The sequence below is a fragment of the Manacus vitellinus genome, unplaced genomic scaffold, assembly GCF_001715985.3.
Source record: "Manacus vitellinus isolate BGI_N305 unplaced genomic scaffold, ASM171598v3 scaffold_14_pilon, whole genome shotgun sequence".
In the NCBI taxonomy this organism is placed as follows: Eukaryota; Metazoa; Chordata; class Aves; order Passeriformes; family Pipridae; genus Manacus; species Manacus vitellinus.
This window is the reverse complement of record NW_021939063.1, coordinates 12924201-12937268: the sequence shown is the minus strand read 5'-3', so window position 1 is coordinate 12937268 and position 13068 is coordinate 12924201.

Below are 13068 nucleotides of genomic sequence, written 5' to 3'. Positions count from 1 at the left end.
TGGAGACTACTTGTCTTACCTGAGGATTTCTGAAAGTATGAACAGTTACTTCAGTGACATGAAGATACATTCATTTCTGCAGGTCTTCTTCAGTGTGCTGTTCAGATGACATACCTCTGAGCACAACCTGATCATGCTGGACAGTCTCTTCTCCCATTTCAAGCACATCAAAACACCTCTACACACAGGTTGTATAAAATGGTCAAGAACCTCCCCAAGAATGCTGCAGCTGCTGTATAACCATTTAAGACCAAGAAGCCTTGATTTCAAACACCATCTGTGTATGTTTGTTTAGGAAGGTGTATGCTAACACCATTTCAAAAGTCAGCTTCACTTAAATCATTCAGACAAAATGTCTTCAGGGCTTGTCCTCAAGGCAATCTAATCCTGTAACATGCTTCATGGCATAAACAGCACTTCACTCAGGACAAGAGTGTACTGGTTTGGACACTGAAATAATGAACTTTGGTTTATACACATTAAAAAAAAACCCAAACCAAACAAAACAAAAACATGCCAAGAGAGAAATTCTGTCATTTCTCCGTTAATCAGGCCAGTGCACTTCAGCTTGACTAAGTGTTCTTGAGAAACAAGAGAAAAATTAGTCCTAAAAGGAGTACGATTCTTAATAGGCAGGATTTCCATGTCAGTAAGTTTCAGAGCATCTTGCCCCTCTAAGATAGACTTCAATGACATCTAAACCAGGACTCATTGGACTCTGTGGATGTTTGTTCATTTCATCACAGAGTATAAATACAAATTTTAGAACTGAAATTTGGACCCAGAGTCCAAATTATCTGATGGAATAACAAATGGTACAATTTCAAACAATTCTCTCTTTCAGAGAACTGAATTTGTCTGTAAAATGCTATGTTATTTATAAACAATGAATTATGATTACAGTTTAGCCATGGTATTGAGTCCCTTCTGTACTGCATATCAAACACAACACTTGGAGTCCATTCTGAAAGATCTTATAGACTCAGTACTGATTTACATTTACATTTCATTTCTACTTTAATTTAGTATAGTCAATAGTCCCTGCATTGTGCACGTGCACACACACCCAGCAGAGCCAAATGGCACTTCATAAACTTGTGCCTGAAAGACTCCCTAGAGAACTCCAGTTATACAGTTGGAGAAACAAAGGTTTCAGTGATTCCACTAAGGAATCTTGTAAGTGTGGAGCCAGTGAGTCCAACTCTTGCCAAAAATTTTAGTTAGACTACAAGTCTACACTAACACTATAAAGATTAGATCTGAATTGTAAGCTACTTTCAAGAAATAAACTAGTATTTAAGATAAGACAATGCTAGTGACTGGATTGCAGAGCAGGCCAGTGCATCAGTTTTGCCATTTCTGGAACAGTTTTTTTGTGGGTTTAGTTTGGGGGTGTGTGTTCATTTACACAAACCAACAGCAGCATTTAGTCAGATATCTGTCAGGGAGAAGTAAGCAAACTATTTGGTAACTCTGGAAAGCCTTGCTCATCAAAGGTACCACCACTGCCCTGGTTCAGCACTGAAGTTCCCTGACAGAGCTGCTCTGTGGTCATGGTGTTCACACCAATGCCTTCAGTTCATTTCCTCCCCGACTCAAAACCTGACACGGAAGGAGCTCTTGCAAAAGCATCTGCACAGCAAAGCCCTTTGACATACTCAGGTTCAAACCTATAGAACATCTTCATACGTGCCCAGAATTCTTCTTCATCTTATGCTAATCTCTGAGATTCATACAGCTTTGATCAGAGTAAATTTAAAATTAAAATGCAAAATACAATGGCAAAAGAATAAAAAACAATTAAAAAAACCTTGTTTCCTTTTAAAGAACAGTTAAGAAGCCATTACACTAAGCAAGAGTAAAAGGAACTGAAACATTTAATCTAAACATTAAAATTAGGAAAAGCCCAGTGGAGCAAAGAAACTTCAGCAATCAAAGTCAAGGGCTTTAAGGAGTTCAGTGGAACAGAAAATTATCAATTAAAGCTGAACTCTGCCTAAAGAAGAAAACTCACAAATAGATGCTTTTAGGATTTGAGTTGGTGTTTTTATAGTTTTGTTACAGTTTTGTTTTAACATGATCTTTGCCAACAGTTTTGAACTGCCTTGGGCAGAAATGCAGAATCTGTGATTGAACAGAACAGAAATATTTTGAGATGTCTACACCCGGATCTTGACTACCTTCTTGTTCCTGATATGCTACTGTGACTGCTTTCCCTTTTAAAAGTCAGAATCTGTTTTGCCAAGCTGTTAAAAAAATACAATCTGATAAATACAATAAATATTTTTGTAAAATACTGGTACACCAAGACCTAAGAGACTCCAAATGTTTATCTACTTGCCTTTGCTTTTCCTCCCTCACCCAATATCAAACAGACCTTGGCTTCTTGTGGTCTGTGTTTGACACTGATGCCTAAGAAGCAACCAAGCCTTAGCTGGAACAATTCGGTCTAATTATTTATTTTCTTAATTACAACTAGCAAAGCCACAAGAAAAGTACTAACTGTATTTCTCCTGTGATTCATATTTATGGGAGCTTTTCCTTTTGATCTGTCCATTCTGATGACATAGAAAGACACACTTCTGCATATAGATACTTTCTTGGTGAAATATATGCCTATGTGACAAGTTTCCAGCAACAAGACAAGAATTTAAGCAAAGGTGTAGTGCTTCAAAAACCCCAACCAAACCAACCAAACCAACTGTGCTATCACTATAGTCTTCAGATATGTTATATTCCCAGCTGATTTTAAGAAAATTACATTAAGAACAATAAAGAGTCCATTGCTCTGTTTTCAGATCAGATGAATTGCTGTAAGGATATCAAGTTATCCAGTAGTCTGTGAGCCATCCTAAGTGGAGTAGCTCTGCTGTCTAGCTAAGTTACGCCAGGTTTATGGAGGGAGTAAAAGATTTAATGCAAAGTGTGCTGCAGAGAACCAGAATCTCCTACAAAATTTGACCTAAGTGTGCCAAGAGTACTTGGCATATGAAGTTTCTGAAAATTTTATGCACAACAAAAGCCTTAAGTAGAAATATTGCACACACATTTCAAGGGGGAAAAAAACTCCTGAGTAGTTCGCGCTTTATGGAGTATTTTTCATATAATGCACCCATTCTCTCATTTAAACTGGAAAAAGATTTGACATTGGGAAGAAATTCTTTCCTGTGAGGATGGTGAAGCACTGGCACAGGTTGTCCAGAGAAGGTGTGGCTGCCCCATCCCTGGAAGTGTTCAGTGCCAGGCTGGAGGGGGCTTGGAGCAAACTCGTCTCGTGGCAGGTGTCCCTGCCCATGGCAGAGCTGCCATTTCAACCTGCCTTGGATTCCTAGATAAAAATTGTTCTGGTGACTGGTTTGCTGGCTGGCCTAGAGAAATCGGGAAGGATTCCCACTCCTCCACCTCTCTCCCACACCCAGCAGTGCTCACCAATTATCAGCAGGGTGGTCCCTGCTGAGGGAATGCACTGGGTGGGGTGAGGTTGGCTAAAATGACCCTCCAGCAGTCACACTTAGAAGTTGGTTGAGGTTTTCCGAGTCCACAGCCCTGGGGAGAGCAGAAAAGAGGGGGTGGAAAGGATTGGACTGATTTATCAATGTGGATTTTAAACAGCTGCCCAAATTCTGTGGAGGGTGAAATGATCACCCAAAGTGATCTTTCCTGAACTTTTCAATGAAAGGCATTCTAGGGAGAGGCAATTACTGGAACCACTTGTATGATGTTTAAATGAGATTAAATGTAATTAAAATAATTTTGTTTAAGTTACAGGCAGTGTGGGAGCAGGAGTTTCTCTCCAGAGCACTCCTGCTGACTGGAAAATTAAGTAACAAATTTCTTTATGAGAAATCATTGTCCCTAATGCAAAATGTTTACCAAGACATCACGGTAGTGGTCTATTTTTTGTTTTGATTAAATCTTATTATAATAACATTTATACTACATGAGCAACTCCACAATATTTATCCTCAGAGTGGATAGCATTTTGTAATTTTTTTCCTGTATGCTTAGATATAAGCAAGAAGAAAATTCTATTATATTCAAAAGTAACAGGAATTTCCACTGGCTCTATAACGGGTCTCACACATAATACAGGCCAAATGCCACTTATTTTGCTCTTTCAACCATCCCTTCCAACTGCAACATGTAAAGCAAAGTTTGGGGTTAATATGGTTTATTAGACCAAATTATGTAACTGGGGAAGAAATAAAAAAAAAAATCAAAAAAATCAAACCAAACCCAATAAACACAAATAAGCAAACAAAACCCCTAAAACAACCAGAAGAAACAAACAACAAAAGAAGAGCTTTTGGGTACACAGGTCCTTCTTCAGGTAAGAAATAAAACCAGCAAAAAAAAAGAAAAAGACTTGGGCCTTTTGAGTTTTGTTTTCCTAAGCATCTCTTTACCCAGTTGTACAAACTTCAAACCTTGTTATACATTTGTGTTCAGTTTGACCCAGTTTACTGCATTTTTCTGTTTCTATGATTCTCCCCAGTCCTGAGAAATTATCCAAGTTAATCACATTCTGCCCTTCATTCATATTCTACTTTGGGAAGTGCTGTACTCGAGATACAAATAAAGTCTCCAAGTGCTAACAAAGAACAGGAATTTACAGTATGGCTGATGTGAATTGACAGTTTGCCACTTGTAAAAGTATGAACCTCATTTCCCTCTCTACACAAATTTCTCCTCTTCCCTCTTTTCCTGCTCTTTCACTGGCACTGTACCCTCTCTCTGTGTAGTCCTTCCCTTCCACCTTATGCCAACTCAAGTACTCATCACACAGATAAGTCAGCAGCTCGAAAACACAAAAACACTTTCTTCTGCCACTTTCTTGTCTGCTCCTTTTCTGAACTGAACGAGTTACTGTGCCATGAGAAAAGCACCAGAACTCACTGAAAATAAATGGTGGAAAAGTACAGGGGTACAAATAAGGACAGGACAGGGAAAAGGCTGATTTTTCTCCTCCTAATAGCTCTAAACTGTTAGCTCAGCTAATTTCATGAACTCATACCCAAAGAATACTGTCATCATTTCATTTTTTTTGGATGAACGTTCTGGATCAGAAGCTTTATGTATTTATTTTTAAAAACAAACCCACCTATTAAATTCCATAACAACTGTGCACTGTAACTCATTGTCTAGTCATTTATTTTTGCCAATCTGAATATCTTGCAATTAAGAGAACATCTGTGCTTCTTCAATAAATATTTAGAACACAAACCTTGAGACTGATTTCATGTTCTCCTGAGCATAGAATCATAGAATTGTTTAGTTTGGAAAAGACCTTCAAGATCATCACATCCAACTATTATCTCAGCACTGCCCACCACAACATAAGTCAATACATTAACTGCAAAACGTATTAAAATAAAAAATCTGCAAATTAAGATCACATAAAATTAAATTTCTGTGCAACACTAGTAGTTTAGAGATAATGTATCTTATGAAAGTCTAATAATTATGGAAAATGAAATAAGAAGCATGAAAATTACCATGGATGTACCCTTTTCTAGACTACAGCCAAGGAGATGCCATGAGTGTTTCTAGACTCCAAGCTGAGCAACTAAAAACTGTTTGACACAGGTTAGAAGACATCCATGGGAAAGACTGATGGAAGTCAAGCAAAATAGTAAGACTATGAAGTGCTTTATGAACAAAAACAAGAGTCTAATATCTCAACTACAGTAAAGCAACCTGAGATGCCTTCTTTCACACTGCAATACTGACTGAGAACCCAGCACAGAACCCTCTGCATTTGGTCCTGAATAGAGATTTTGGGATCACACAATGCCTTACAATCCAAATAATCACAGTGATTATCCAAATTACAATATTCCACTGTCATGGTCCATTAATATCCTTAGAAATGCTGTTCAATTCCCATATCCTATGACCCACTGAGCAAAAACATCAGACAAAAATGAACACAAAAAAACTAAATCATCTTTCTGTTACCCACATCCTCCCACTAACAGAGGGGAGGAAAACCATGGTATAACTTCAAAAAGAAGTGTCCTTGCAAAAATTGGTAATGCATCAACAAATGACAGAACTGACCTACTCCCATTACAACTATATTGCAGATGTATGACCTTAAAGATGATGTGGCATTAAGCAACAATGTGACTAATCCTTAAAAAGACAGCTGAAATGGGATGTGACATCTTCAAACAGACAGCAACAATTTACAATTGGACAGAACTGCTTTGTTCCTATCCCTTTATCAAGAATTAGGGAATTGAAAAGCCATTGCCAGGAATATTTTGCTTAGGGTTACAAAAAGTTTTTATTCACAGTTACAAAATAACTATCTTCCCAAGTGTAAATATAATGATGTAAGCCCATATGGTACAAAAGTTACTATATCAAGTTTTAACTGACACAAAAATATAAATAAGAAACTGTTTTCTTGAATACTTTTCTAATTTAAGAAAGCCAGCTATAACTTCTGAAGGCTGTCTCCTGGTCAAATTGTTACCCACAAACTGCTATCTGGCACTGATGGATCACTGCTTTTATGTGATCTCCATTATCAAATCTGCAACCACAATCCACCACAACTGTTCCATTTCCCAAGAACTATGAATTTTGGACAGGTCCCTAATGACCACAGTTAACTTAGTTCCCAAAATAGAAGGGAGAGTCAATAGTTCAGAAAGTAATTCCAACCATCACAGAGAAAATATTGGTTATTATTTTAAAAGCTAAGAAACAACTCAAAATTGCATCAGAACATACTTTCTGTGTCTATTAGTCTTGAAAACATAGCAATTGTCTGAACACAAACCCAAGATGTTTTAGCAAGCATTCTGATTTGATTATATAATGGAGATTGGTCTTAAATTACATGGATATCAAATATTGTATCTTCAAATCCCTGCAAAAACATGAACTCTCAAGACCCTAGTAAATAGTGAAGAATTAACACAAGAGATTATAGAACAACATGAGGAGACTTAAATATCAACCCACAGCCATAAAATGATTTTGTTCTTAGGATGCATGTTAAACAAGGTGTAGCTGGAGCAGGGTGGGATAGAAAAGTCATATACTTCTAATAGCAGGCACTGCTTTCAGAGCCCAAGATGATTAACAACTGTCAAGTTTGTTCTGACCAACATGTAACTTTCAGGAAGGATTCCTCTAAAAAAACGGGGCTGTAGAGGGGGAGAAAAGTACATTGATTTAAAAAAAAAAAATCAAGTTAAGAATGAAGGCTGTTATTCTGGACCAGACAGGAACAGGAGTGAACAGGTTGAATGGCAGAATGATTCATGGGATTGGGATAAATAATTTATCTATCCTTTCAAAAGCCTTTGTAGCTTCTGTCTGATGCAAAATAGAAGTCATTAGAGCAATGTAAAGAGCAGCATAGAAGGATCAAAGTGATCACCCAGGAAAATGGCTTTTGCAATAACATTTGGTTGTATACATTGCAATAATCAAAATGCAATAGTAGGTAGGATCCTGAAGGAGAGTTTTAGTTTTGTAAATAGAAAAAAAAACCCATAAACTAATGATGACATGCAAATAATATACAAAATTAGACACAGGGTATATAAAAGTCCCTACTTCTCAGGTGAGTTTGATGCCATTCAAGAACACAGCAAAAGAATTTTAGAAGAGGTGGCATTGTCAGATTCAACGAATTCTTGTGTCTGAATTTTATGTGTGGCAATACGTCACAAGCAGCAGTTTAGGCAGAGATGCAAATGATCTTGAATTAAAAAAAATTCCTCCCAAGGAATCTTATTTCACTCTTCAGCTCTCAAATCACGAGTGTGTGTATGAGTTCTAGGCAACTACAGGATAGAAGAGAACAAGATCACGTTAACACTTCTTCTGACTAAATTAGCTATAGGTAATGGGCTTTCAAGCACTTTAACAAAGAACCATTTTCTGAAAGAAAAAGCAAAGAAACAGAAAACAAACTTGCAACCATCCAGAATTGCTAACTTTGGTTTCGGAAGCAAAAATATTCTGTCACCTATAAAAGCTGAAAGAGGAAAAGGGAAGTAAAAGGTGCAACAGGAATAAAAAAACCCCTTGTTTTCCAGGCTGCAAGATACAGGGCCTTCATTTTGATTTCCAGTAATAATTATCAATTAGGAACATTTCAGTGTCCATATACTTGTCTTATTCTGTATAATTAAATAATGAAAGATACAAGCCAAGTGTGAAACAAGTGGGAGAAAAAGCAAACAGAGGGCGAGCAATAAAATGTTGCAATAAAACAGAAGGAAAAATGTTAATCCTTATGTCGTACTTGAAGCACATTGTCTGGTACAGGTGTGCTCAGTGTGCTGCCAGCTCTCCTTGAATTCATGACTCCATTCCTCCCTGAAACAAAACAGGACACGGGAAGAGAGCACAGACTGGATATTCAAGACGACCTAAGGGAGTTGCAATGATAATCCACAAAGACAAATGATAAGTCCTATGAAATGTCCAGCCATTGGACTGATGAATCAAAACTGGAAGGCTGAAAGGACAGCTTCATAAAAGCATAGCTGTACAATAAAGTTTGGAATGCACCTCATATCTGAAACTCAGATATGACAGAAACTCAGGTATGTTATTACATACTGTCCTCTGGAATTCGGTGGGTTTGTTTTTGTACAAACATTTAGAGACTACCTGCTTCTGCTCATAATTGCTTCCTCTAGATCTGGTATTTTTATTAAAATAAAGGCTATCTATCCTCCCCAAACGATTGCAGTTTCACCACAAGAATCCATCTATTTGTTAGCTCAGGAAGTGCCATTTGTTTCAGTACGTGCTGTCTGCCAGCAGATGTGCACTGAAACATGGTGGTGCAGGATGTATTAACCACAGCACAGGAATGAGCCAAACAGCTGAAATAAGAAGCTACAAAGACCTTTTTGAACATGAGCAGCCTCCCTGATCTCAGTGAAACTCAATCACCAGACTGATATTACTTGCACATATGGGAAAGATGCAATAACCAGGCAATAGATCCTATGTAAGGCAGAGTCTTATGCCTTGCACTACACTTGTTTTACACTTATTTTACAATTGCTCCTACTCTGCTAGCACTTTCATGTGTTCTGACTTATAAATTTAGATACCCACAGAGTATCTGCAATGGAATTATGACTGAGATATTATTTCCCCAAGATACAACAGCCCAGGGAGGGAAGGTTGGTTGGTTTGTAGTGTTCAGGTTTGGGTTTTTTTAATCATTGCCTGCCGTCACATCTCAATATCTGCAACATTTGAGCTGCAAAAAAACTCTAAATTAATCAGCTTCTGACCCAACATTTCTGTCAGAACTGCAATATCCCCTCAGCCTTTGTAAGGTGCAATGAAATCAAAAAATCCCATCAGCCCGTTTTTACTTCTCTATCCAGACTATGAAAAAGCAGTTGTGAGTGGAATATTGCCAATTTTCCAAAATAATGTTAACAGAAATAAATCCAATTAACAAATTACTACAAAGGATCATATTCCTTGCAAAAAGAGAAAAGAGAAAGAGGGAAATCTTTAACCCTAATGAATCTGTCCCGATTCCATCTCTGGTGTTTAGAGATGAGCAGCTTTCATTAGGACTTCAAACCTAACTCAGTAGGAAAATGTCACCAAACACCATGCTGAGAAATAACCTCAGAAATACTGTCCAGTGCTTCTCATCCTCTGTCTAATCTTAGAGAAGCATACAGCACAAACCCAGTTTTGCCTTCTGACCACGACATACCCATGAACAGTTATCTCTGTAAGCCCATTTTACTGGTAAGGGGGCTCAAGAGTTGGACATTCTTTGCAAAGAAAAATTACACAGATTTACACTGCTAATCCCCAAACTTTAGGGATTAGGGACAACAATATTAAGCAAGTGCTGTGCTTACCAATAACTTCAGGCTTGTAATTAGGAATGTTTTCTAAATTTCGTGTGGCCACAAGAAGCATTAAGGTGATCTCAGAGACAGTGCTGTTTGCCATCCATAGTCTCAGGACCACTGTTTTAGACCTGTTTAGTAACTACTGACAGCTGTGTTTGTGAGGAGACCAACACTTGCAAAGTAAGTGGACAGTTCACATAACACTAGAGAAAATAAGAATAAAATAACAAAATCAAATAACAGTCAATATCCCCCGTAGTATTCACCAGTGAAAAAAAATGACAAGAATAGTAAAGAAACACTCCAAAAAGGTAACAATTTGCTTACAGTTTTTAAGATTGTTATATGATCATTTTGTTAAATATTTTTCCATATGTGAATAAATTCCAATAGCTAAGACCACAGTTTCTTTTCTACTGTATTCAGTTCTTATAGGGTGAGGATTATGTCTTGTTTGTGAGACGGGGTGGAAGTTTTTAATGATCCTTTTCAGGAAGCATGCATCTGTTTTTCAAACCTGTTCCTTCCTAAACTTGCTAAAGTTGGCCCCGAAAATGTATCAGGAAATAACTGGGGGATGAGGGGGATGGGGGAAAAAACTTTTAAGACACCTTGTCTTAATTAAATCTCAAAGTGTTACTTCTTCCTGTTCAACTGAGTCACGCAGGGCTTTAGCTGTCACACCTGATGGGGGGAAGGGAGGTGTCAGCACAGAGAAAAGGTTCATATTTCAGCTGCCTCCTGTAATTGGCAGCCTGGAATTAATTAATGAAGTGGAGCCAGCACACACTTGAACGCAGCACACAATTAGGCATAGCAAGCAGTATCCAAAAACACTGCTGCTTTCTTTAATACTCTTTTATTGCTACAAAATGTGGAGAGGTAAAACAGTAAAGCCGAATTTGCCAACTAAAGACATGCAGGTGCCTCCAGCAGTCACTGTTGCCATCTGGTCCCTCAGTCCGATGCCAAGCCATTACCTGAACAAACAGCTACAGTAAGAGCAGTTACCAGCTAATAAGCAACAGCCTTTGTCATTTTTAGTGTTTTCAGTCTTAGAATTATTTATAATATTTTGTCTAAAGCCATATGATTCCTGTGGCTGTTACAAGCAGTCTCAGCTGGAACCTCTCAGTACACTGAATCAGCATTTCAACCACTAATTCAGCTGGAAAGCCAAGGTCAGGAATGCATCAACTCTCTGGATTCATCGACTCATGACAGGAATGTCATTTCTGTAACCTTTCTTCTTGATCAGCTCTTAGTGCTCAGCACAAGCCACCTTCCCATAGATGAGGCCAGATATTTATCTTCTGTATTTTAAAGAGCAATCTTTGGAGAAGTATAGACTAAAAAAAAACCAGCTATTTTTGGAGCATTTCCTTCCATTTATTTTATTGTGAAGTAACAGCAGATCTTAGAAGAATATTTCTAGCATAGGGTTCTGCTTGAACTGCCCTGACAGAGTATTTGCAAAGCAGAAACTGATTCCTACACACATGATGTCTATTAACAAATCAGCACAAATTACTTTTGTAAATTTACAGCTCTATCACATAAATAGCTCCCAGAACCTAAGAGTGCCAGTGACTGCTGCTCACGGTGGAACTTGCACCTCTTTGCAGCTTCACAGAGTTGCTGTTGATCAGTTTGGTTACAGATGCAGATTCAGTTCTGCTATATATAAGTGTCAATTCAAATAGTTATCAATAATAATTCTAATAAGGAGAAAGAAACCATTGAAGTAGTTTTCAGGCGATGCCACTCCAAAATCACAAGTGCAAACTTGGCTGGCTCAAACGGTTTCCATATCAGGAAATGACAGTAACCTGAGAACAATAAAGGGTTCCTTCATTAGCTGTGCTAATCCCCAAGGAAAAGACCTACTTTTTCCATATAGCAGCTTCCACATGGAAGAGCTATAACACTTTAGCTTTTCTGCCAATCCTTTAACAGACAAAAGCTGTTAATGTTGCCATTAATGACTTGTTCCTACTTCCATTTCCTATTTCTTTACCCAATGGGAAATTTAAACTCACTTTTTTGAGTTACTTTTAAGCAGTAGGAACTGATGCAAGGCAGAATAAAATTTATCCTAGCTTCAAGCTTCGTTAGCAGTGTAGCTGTACCTACATATACACCACAGCAACTGTTTTATACAGGGTTTATCAATCCTTCCTCTCTCACTTGCATAGAGGTTTGCATTTTGGAATGACCTCACACATCAGGTTAAAAGAAAAAAAAACCCTAACTGCTTCTGAATGCACCAATTCTTTGCTTCTCAGAGGAAACTAGAAGATGAAAGCTTTACCAGTAAATCCATCCAGTACTTGTATATTTAAAACTTTGCGATCTGTTTAATGTTAAGAACTGCTTTTTAAGATGTCCTGCTCCCTATCTCTCATTTGTAGAGGGTTTTTTAGCACACTTAAAGCAGTGAACACCGCAAAGAGGAAGTTATTTTTAAAGAGCACTAAGAAGTGACAAATGTGAGAAAATATATCCAGCAAGAGATATATTGCTTAACTAATAGGTGAAAAATTATTAATATGTTAATACTATTTATGTTTTCTCATAATGTAAATAAAGATGATTAAAAGACAGATGACAACAGTAAAAAAATCACAGTATAGCTATATTATTGCTACTAAAGAAATTCTTTCAGAAACAACATTGAATGGAAAGGAACGTTCATTCTTCCTATCCCCAGACACAGGTAAAAAAAGTCTCCCAGCCAGGATGCCACAGAGAAAATTATTTTTCCTGAGGCAAACCATCTTAACTTCCTGAGGAGTTAAGTAAAAGCTGCCAGTTATGCATCTAATCCATGACCCAAGATACAGTTTAAAAAAAAATCACTGAATTAAAAAACCAAAGTTAGAGGAATGATGAATGACAATGGCAACAAATGGGGACCAAAGGTCTCTTGGACCAATTAGTGTATTTGGAACTTCTTTCACAGCTACACATCCTACATCAAAAGACTGTCTCAACCACAGCAGGTTGAGACAACTCTTCAACCAGAGCAAGCTCAATTCCAATTACTTAATAAATACCAGAATAGTAGTTTCCATTTCAATAACATTTCCCCTCTTCCTTTACATTTGATGAATAAATTTTCTTAGTATCACTAAGGAAAAATAAGCTCATCAGCATTTTACAAGCAGTGAAAACAAGCCACAGAGTGGGTGATACATGAAGTTCA